The sequence below is a fragment of the Monodelphis domestica genome, chromosome 3, assembly GCF_027887165.1.
Source record: "Monodelphis domestica isolate mMonDom1 chromosome 3, mMonDom1.pri, whole genome shotgun sequence".
Taxonomy (NCBI): Eukaryota; Metazoa; Chordata; class Mammalia; order Didelphimorphia; family Didelphidae; genus Monodelphis; species Monodelphis domestica.
In genome coordinates, this window is record NC_077229.1 from 120,342,849 (window position 1) to 120,352,175 (window position 9,327).

General features: G+C 38.8%; 1 long non-coding RNA gene across 1 annotated transcript; it reads right to left on the reverse strand.

Annotated features, from left to right (window-relative positions):
* Nucleotides 1-1,264: 1,264 nt before the first annotated feature.
* On the reverse strand, nucleotides 1,265-8,951 carry LOC130458326 (uncharacterized). The gene is made up of 2 exons (XR_008917485.1): nucleotides 8,802-8,951; nucleotides 1,265-1,737 (listed from the first exon to the last, which is right to left on the reverse strand). It is a non-coding gene; the product is annotated as an uncharacterized LOC130458326 (long non-coding RNA).
* Between the last annotated feature and the right edge of the window lie 376 nt (nucleotides 8,952-9,327).

The following is a 9,327-nucleotide window of genomic DNA, read 5'->3' on the forward strand; positions in this document are numbered from 1 at the left end:
AGCTATGTGATCCTGGGCAAGTCACTCAATATCCATTGCCTAGTGCTTACCATTTTTCTGCCTTGGAACAAATACATCATATTGAATCTAAGATGGAAGGTAAAGGTTTAAAAAAATCTAAGCTTTTGGGACAAGAATTCACTATTTGACAAAAATTGCTGCAAAAACGAGAAAGCAGTTTGCAACATACCAAGATAAAGTCAAAATAACCAGTCTCAGACCCATCAAAGAGTTAAGGAAATGTCTATGCTAGATGTATGAGGACTTTCATGGATGGAATGGGCAGATGAGAACAATTTGTTCCCATTCTATGAAGGTGACTGAAGCAGACTTGGTGGAGTGCTCAGAGCTTGATCAGACATAGAAGATGCCAGGGTCATCCACTGCAACTAGGGCCATCATCAGTCATTCTAACTTTTGTCTGGCTATTGGACTTTAATGGTTTGGGAAGGGAGAGTGAGGCTAATGACTTTATGCAACTTTGCCTCTCTGAAATTCAGTTCATTCTCAAGTTGGCGGCATTCTTATGATGTAATTGGTCTTTGAAAAAGAAGGATTAATAATAACAACAACAAATATACAAATAGGAAAAAGAAAGAGTTCCTTAAGGAGGGTCTACCAAGGAGCTTACAATCTAATGGGAGAAGACAACATACAAAAGAAATTAGGAAAGCTGAACAGAGGTAGTGGTAGGGTAGGTAGCATGAAGACAAATGTCCAAAATGAGTGAAGATAGGCAGGAAATGAGATGTCTGATGCAGGAAACCCAAATGTAGAATTTGGAAGAGAGGGCCCTAAAAGGAAAGAGTGAGGCATTAGAAAAGGTAGGGAAAAGGAGAAATGGTATTGTGAGATAAGCCCATGAAATGCTGCTGGTTGAGATTCAGAGACTCACAAGATCTTAGAATTTAAAAGAAAGTGAAAGCCATCTATTCATCCCCCTCCTAATGGGTAAATATCCCCTTTCACACAATATTCTGTGAAAGGAAGCTCACTACACTCCATAGCAGTTCATTCTGTTGTTGAGCATCTCTGGTTGATAGAAAACTTTCTAATAATGAGACAGCTACCTCTTGTCACTTTCATCCACTTTTCACAGTCTGATCATATGTTCTTTTTCCACTCATCTCCTCAGCATTTCTTTTATTTTTGTTGTGTGTGTGTGTGTGTGTGCTTGTGTGTGTATTATTTCCCTTAATTCCCTGTGAGTAAGAAGAAGAGTTCTATATGTAATAGAAAAACATCAAGGCAAGGAGGAAGGAATCCTGGATTTTATTCTCCATTCAAGTCACCAACAAGCTATTTGACCTTCAACAAATAGCTAAACCACTCTGGTTCAGTATTTCTTCTTTAGTAAAATGGGGATAATAATCTTTGCCCTGCTCTACTTGGCAGGGTTGTTTTGAGGCTTAAGTGAAATAATGTGTGTGAAAAGAATTTCTTTTATGACATACTTCACAAATGGAAGTTTTTTCTATATTATACTTGTTACGTGGGGTTTTCTGTGCAGCTCCTGGGTCTCTTTTACACAAGGGGTCAGCCGAAGCAGGCGTCCTCTCATATTATTCCTAATGGGACCTTTTTCTCTGTGGACAGGACTGAGCTGCTGGAGACTTAGTCCAAGGCAAGTGTCTGTCTCTCCTTCCCCAAAGTCAGATGTTAATATAACCTGGTTCCTTTGTGTTCTGGTTTTAATAGAAGTCCTTGTCTTTTAACAGTGGCCTTGCTTTCTGACATCTGAAAGGGAAGCATAGAGACATTTAGAATTACTTCAAGTGACAGATTGGAAACACATCACTCCCCTTAGCTCCCCCCTCTCCTCTCAAGCCATACATGTTGGCCTTGGCTTTGCCCTTTGGCAAAAACAGTTGAGAATTAACTTTAGGATTTACCTATCCCAGCTGCTTTCCTCTTAACTGGGATTCACAGGGAAGGATCAAAGAGATTGAAGAGAAAAACGACTAAATCAAGTTTTGAGAGAAGTAAAGCAGAGTTGGTTTTCTATGTCAGCTGAGAAATACTGGGAAAACAGCATGGTTTCAGAGGCACCAGGGAGAGTCCCTCCCCATTACTATTCCCAAATCCCTCTCCCACATGATGAATAATGATTAAAGTCCTTTTAAAAGGGGAAAAAGGAATGGGGACTTGGTCTGCCTGGGTTAGAGTTAACAGATTGAGGAAACCCAAATATAGAATTTTGGAGTGAGCTAGCAAAGCAGGAAGATGGTGGAACATTAGGAAAGGTTTTATATAGAAGATAGTACTTGAGCTGTCTTGAAGGAAGTCACAGATTTCAAGAGATAGAGGTAAGGAAAAAGTATATTTCAGGAACAGGGTCAGCCAGCACAAAGACAAAAAGGTGGGAGATATAGTGTCTTGTGTGCAGAATAATAAAGAGGCCAGGAGAGTTGGATTTCAGAGTGAATGGAAGCAGACAGAATATAATCTTTTTTTTTATTATTTTAAACATTATTTTATTTGGTCATTTCCAAACATTATTCACTGGAAACAAAGATAATTTTCTTTTCCTCCCCGACCCCCCTCCCACCACCTTTCCCTCTCCCATAGCCGACGCACGATTCCACTGGTTATCACATGTATTCTTGAATTGAACCCATTTCCCTGTGGTTGGAATTTGCATTAGAGTGTTCATTTTGAGTCTCTCCTCAGTCATATCCCCTCAACCCCTATAGTCAAGCAGTTGCTTTTCATTGGTGTTTTCACTCCCACAGTTTATCCTCTGCTTGTGGATAGTATTTTTTAGATCCCTGCAGATTGTTCAGGGACACTGCATTGACACTAATGGAGAAGTCCATCACCTTCGATTGTACCACAGTGTATCAGTCTCTGTGTACAATGTTTTCCTGGTTCTGCTCCTCTCGCTCTGCATCACTTCCTAGAGATTGTTCCAGTCTCCATGGAATTCCTCCACTTTATTATTCCTTTTAGCACAATAGTATTCCATCACCAACATATACCACAATTTGTTCAGCCATTCCCCAAATGATGGGCATCCCCTCGTTTTCCAAGTTTTGGCCACCACAAAGAGTGCAGCTATGAATATTCTTGTACAAATCTTTTTCCTTATTATCTCTTTGGGGTACAAACCCAGCAGTGCTATAGCTGGATCAAAGGGCAGACAGTCTGTTATTACCCTTTGGGCATAGTTGCAAATTGCCCTCCAGAATGGCTGGATCAATTCACAACTCCACCAGCAATGTATTAGTGTCCCTACTTTGCCACATCCCCTCCAGCATTCATTACTCTCCATAGCTGTCATGTTAGCCAATCTGCTAGGTGTGAGGTGATACCTCAGAGTTGTTTTGATTTGCATCTCTCTGATTATAAGAGATGTAGAGCATTTTTTCATGTGCTTATTAATAGTTTTGATTTCTTTGGCTGAGAACTGCCTGTTCATGTCCCTTGCCCATTTATCAATTGGAGAATGGCTTGATTTTTTGTACAATTGATTTAGTTCTTTGTAAATTTGAGTAATTCAACCTTTGTCAGAGGTTTTTATAAAGATTGTTTCCCAATTTGTTACTACCCTTCTGATTTTAGTTACATTGGTTTTGTTTGTACAAAAACTTTTGAATTTGATGTATTCCAGATTATTTATTTTGCATTTTGTAACTCTTTCTAATTCTTGCTTGGTTTTGAAGTCTTTCCCTTCCCAAAGGTTTGACATGTATGCTATTCTGTGTTCACCTAATTTTCTTATAGTTTCCTTCTTTATGTTCAAGTCATGCACACATTTTGAATTCATCTTGGTGTAGGGTGTGAGGTGTTGATCTAAACCTAATCTTTCCCACACTGTCCTCCAATTTTCCCAGCAGTTTTTATGAAATAGTGGATTTTTGTCCCAAAAGCTGGAATCTTTGGGTTTGTCATATACTGTCTTGCTGAGGTCACTTGCCCCCAGTCTATTCCACTGATCCTGCTTTCTGTCTCTTAGCCAGTACCAAATTGTTTTGATGACTGCTGCTTTATAATATAGTCTGAGATCTGGGACTGCAAGACCCCCTTCCTTTGTATTTTTTTTTTCATTATTTCCCTGGATATCCTTGATCTTTTGTTCTTCCAAATGAACTTTGTTATGGTTTTTTCTAAATCAGTAAAAAAAATTTTTGGAAGTTCCATTGGTATGGCACTAAATAGATAGAGGAGTTTGGGTAGGATGGTCATTTTTATTATATTGGCTCGTCCTACCCATGAGCAGTTAATGTTCTTCCAATTGTTCAAGTCTAGTTTTAGATGTGTGGAAAGTGTTTTGTAGTTGTGTTCATATAGTTCCTGTGTTTGTTTCAGGAGATAGATTCCTAAATATTTTATTTTGTCTAAGGTAATTTTGAATGGGATTTCTCTTTCTAGTTCTTGCTGTTGAGCTGTGTTGGAATTATATAGAAATGCTGATGACTTATGTGGGGTTTTTTTTGTATCCTGCAACTTTGCTAAAGTTGTTGATTATTTCAATTAGCTTTTGGTTGAATCTCTAGGATTCTTTAACTAGACCATCATGTCATCTGCAAAGAGCGATAATTTGGTCTCCTCCTTGCCTATTTTAATGCCTTCAATTTCTTTTTCTTCTCCAATTGCTACTGCTAGTGTTTCTACTACAATGTCAAATAATAGAGGTGTAATGGGCATCCTTGTTTCACTCCTGATCTTAATGGGAATGGATTTAGTTTATCCCCATTGCAGATGATATTAGTTGATGGTTTTAGATATATACTGTTTATTATTTTTAGGAAAAACCCTTCTATTCCTATGCTTTCCAGTGTTTCTAATAGGAATGGGTGTTGTATTTTATCAAAGGTTTTTCCTGCGTCTGTTGAGATAATCATGTGATTTTTGTTGGTTTGCTTGTCGATGTGGTCAATTATGTGGATGGTTTTCCTAATATTGAAGCAACCCTGCATCCCTGGTATAAGTCCTACTTGATCATGATGAATGACTCTTCTGATCACTTGCTGGAGTCTTTTTGCTAGTATCCTATTTAAGATTTTTGCATCTATATTCATTAGGGAGATTGGTCTATAATTTTCTTTCTCTGTTTTTGGCCTGCCTGGCTTTGGAATTAGTACCATGTTTGTGTCATAAAAAGAATTTGGTAGAACTTTCTCTTTGCTTATTATGTCAAATAGTTTGTATAGTATTGGGATTAACTGTTCTCTGAATATTTGATAGAATTCACTGGTGAATCCATCAGGCCCTGGGGATTTTTTCTTAGGAAGTTCTTTGATGGCCTGTTGGATTTCTTTTTCTGATATGGGGTTATTTAAGAAAACTATTTCTTCTTCTGTTAGTCTAGGCAATTTATATTTTTGTAAATATTCATCCATATCACCTAGGTTGGTATATTTATTGCCATATAGTTGGGCAAAGTAGTTTTTAATGATTGCCTTAATTTTCTTTTCATTGGAGGTGAGATCCCCCTTTTCATCCTTGATGCTGTTAATTTGCCTTTCTTCTTTCCTTTCTTAAATTAGATTGACCAGTACTTTGTCTATTTTGTCTGTTTTTTCAAAGTACCAGCTTCTAGTCTTGTTTATTAGCTCAATAGTTCTGTCACTTTAGATTTTATTAATTTCTCCCTTAATTTTTAGGATCTCTAGTTTGGTTTTCTTCTGGAGTTTTTAATTTGTTCTTTCTCAAGTTTTTTGATTTGCATTTCCAATTCCTTGATCTCTGTCCTCCCTAATTTGTTAATATATGCACTCAGGGATATGAATTTTCCTCTAAGTACTGCCTTGGCTGCATCCCATAAGGTTTGAAAGGATGTCTCGCCATTGTAATTTTCTTTAACGAAATCATTAATTCTTTCAATGATTTCTTCTCTAACTAACTGATTTTGGAGTATCATATTATTTAATTTCCAATTAATTTTTGATTTGACTCTCCATGTACCCTTGCCAATCAATATTTTTATTGCCTTGTGATCTGAAAAAAGCTGCATTTATTATTTCTGCTTTTCTGCATTTGAGTGCCATGTTTCTGTGACCTAGTGTATGATCTATTTTTGTGAATGTGCCATGTGATGCTGAAAAGAAGGTGTATTCCTTTTTGTCCCTATTTATTTTTCTCCATATGTCTATTAACTCTATTTTTTCTAAGATTTCATTCACCTCTTTTACCTCTTTCTTGTTTATTTTTTGGTTTGATTTATCTAAACTTGATAGTGGTTGGTTCAAGTCTCCCACTAATATGGATTTACTGTCTATTTCCTCCTTCAATTCTCCTAGTTTCTCTATTAAAAATTTGGATGCTATACCATTTGGTGCATACATGTTGATTAGTGATATTTCCTCATTGTCTATACTCCGTTTTAACAGAATATATTTACCTTCCCTATCCCTTTTGATCAGTTCTACTTTTGCTTTGGCTTTGTCAGATATCATTATTGCTACTCCTGCCTTCTTTCTATCAGTTGAGGCCCAAAAGGTCTTACTCCAACCTTTAATTCTAACCTTGTGAGTGTCAACCTGCCTCATATGTGTTTCTTGAAGACAACAAATGGTAGGGTTTTGGGTTCTAATCCAATCTGCTATTTGTCTACGTTTTATGGGTGAGTTCATCCCATTCATGTTCAAAGATATGATTGTCATTTGTGGATTCTCTGGCATTTTGATATCTTCCCCTAGTTCTGACCTTTCTTCTTTAGCTATATCCTTTTGAACCAGTGATTTGCTTTAGGTCAGTCACCCTAGTCCCCCCCTTGATATGCTTCCCTTTCTAGCCCCTCCCTTTTTATGCTTCCTCCCCTCCCCCCTCCCCTTCCCTTCCTTTTTATACTCCCTTCCCCCCCCCCCCTTAATTTTCCTTTCTTTCTTGCCCTAATGGATAAGATAGAATTCAGGATCCCACTGGATCTAGATGTTCTTCCCTCTCAGATTTAATTTCACGGAGAATAAGGTTTAAGTAATTCCACTTCACACTCTCTTCCTCTCCTTCTCATATGAGAGTTCTTCCCCTCCCATTCCCATGTTTATCTTTATATGGGAAAGATTATTCTATTAAGTCCCCCCATATTTCTTGAAGTAAATCTTAGTGTTATCAACGGTTCCACCCTCCCTTTTCCTTTCTTTGCCCCCACTTTCACCAAATCTTCTTAATGCCCCAATATTTCCCTATGCATGTTTCTTCTAACTACTCTTATGATGCTACAATTTTTGAGAGTTACACAAAACATTTTCCCCACATAGTAATATATATAATTTGATGTAAATGTAGTCCTTATAGAAGTGAGTTTGACTTAAAGAAAAAGATAAGATTTATCTCCTTTTCCCTTTCTTTCATATTTACCCTTTCATGTTTCTCTTGCTTTCTGTGCTTGGATATCAAATTTTCCACTAAGTTCTGGTCTTTTCTTAGCAAATGCTTGGAAATCTTCTATTTTGTTGAATGCCCATATTTTCCCCAGGAAGTATATAGTCAGTTTTTCTGGGTAGTTGATTCTTGGTTGGAGACCCAGCTCTCTTGCCTTTCTAAATATCGTGTCCCATGCTTTGCGGTCTCTTAGTGTTTTAGCCGCTAAGTCATGTGTGATCCTTATGGGATCCCCCTTATATCTGAAGCTCCTCTTCTTGGCTTCTTGTAGGATTTTCTCCTTTTCTTGGAAGCTCTTGAATTTGGCAATTACATTCCTAGGCGTTGTCTTTTGGGGATTTAGTATAGAGGGTGTTCTATGAACACTTTCTATTTCTATTTTGCCCCCTTGCTCCAGAAAGTGGGGGCAATTTTCTTTTACAAACTCCTGTAGAATAATATCGAGTTTATTGTTTATCTCTGGTTTTTCTGGGAGGCCAATAATTCGGAGGTTGTCTCCTCTCCCTCTGTTTTCGAGATCCGTGACCTTCTCAGTGAGATATTTTATGTTTTCTTCTAATTCATTAATTTTTTGGGTTTGCTTTATTGATTCTTGCTGTTTTATGATCTCACTTTCTTCGAACTTCTTTATTCTGGTCGTTAGGGACTGGTTTTGCTTTTCAGCTTTGTCTGCCCTTCTATTGGATGCTTCAAGCTCTTTTTCCAATTGAGCAGTCTTATCTGTCAGACTGCTGATCTGTTTCTCCCATTTTTCTTTCCAGGTTTCCATCTTTTGGATAAGTTCCAGTTTAAGATCTTCCAGAGCTTGTTGATAGTTTCCATTTTGGGAGGCATGTTCTGATTTTTTTTGGATTTCCTCCGCATTCTCTTCTTTTCCTTGGGTACTTCCACCATAAAAGTTTTCAATAGTCACCTTTTTCCCTTTCTTCCTGGCAGCTTGATTTTGGGCCATGTGAGCCATCCCTTTGGTGGTTTTATTCCCCTTTCCTTTTTGGTCTGGGGTCTGGGTGATATGGACAGGTTTTCTGTGAATTTAGGTTGCCTCAGACTAGTTCTTCCCAGCCTCTGAGATTTCTTAGAGAGCTGGGTCCCTGATCACAGCCACACTGCCCAGGTGTTCAGCTCTGCCCAGATAATCAGCGCGTGTTCCGCCCCTGGTGTTTAGCTCCGCCCAGATGCTCCGCGCAACCTCCCCGAGTAAGACTTTGCAGCCCATTCTCAGTGCCGGGTTCTCCTGTGAAACCGCTCTGAGACATTGTTTCCTGGCAGTCCCCAGATCCCAAGGACTCTGGAGTGCCTCCCCCCCCAGACAGAGACATTCCCCACTCACTCGGTGTCCCAGTGAGCATTCCGGTAGCTAGCTCTGGTTTGGTGGGGGAGTTGGGGGGGTGGGGGGAAGGGAGGCTCGGTTCACGTTTCTGTGCAAGCTTTTCTTCCTTCTTATTATAGTGTGGAAATGTTCAAACCCCACGTACCTTCACCTCTGTGGGGTACTGGGGAGTACTGGGGAGTCCTTCTGTTCCTCCAAAGGTGATTTTTATGCTCCTTTGATGTAGTCTATTTCATTTGGTGCCGGGGAGAGGAAGCGTGTGGCATCTTGATTGCAGCCATGATTACCCGGAAGTCTGCAGACAGAATATAATCTATAAAAAGACTAGAAAGCATGAAGGGGACAGGCTGTGAACTGGGCAATAGCTATGTGATGGGCTCATCTCTGAATCTAATTATTCTTATCTCTAAAATGAAAATAATACTTGCACTACATACCTCACAAGATGTCAGAAAGACATATTGAGATTTCAAAGCCCATGTTGCATGCAGGAAGAAATGTCCAGCAGGCAGATGAGAGACAGGAGTTCAGGAAAGAGGTGGTTCAATATGCAGATTTGGAAGTCATCCAAATTTGGATGATAGCTGAAACCATAGGGGCATGATGAAATCACCAGGAGAGATTATATAAAAAGAAGATCAAATTTCCAAAAATAGAGCTCTGGGGTAGCC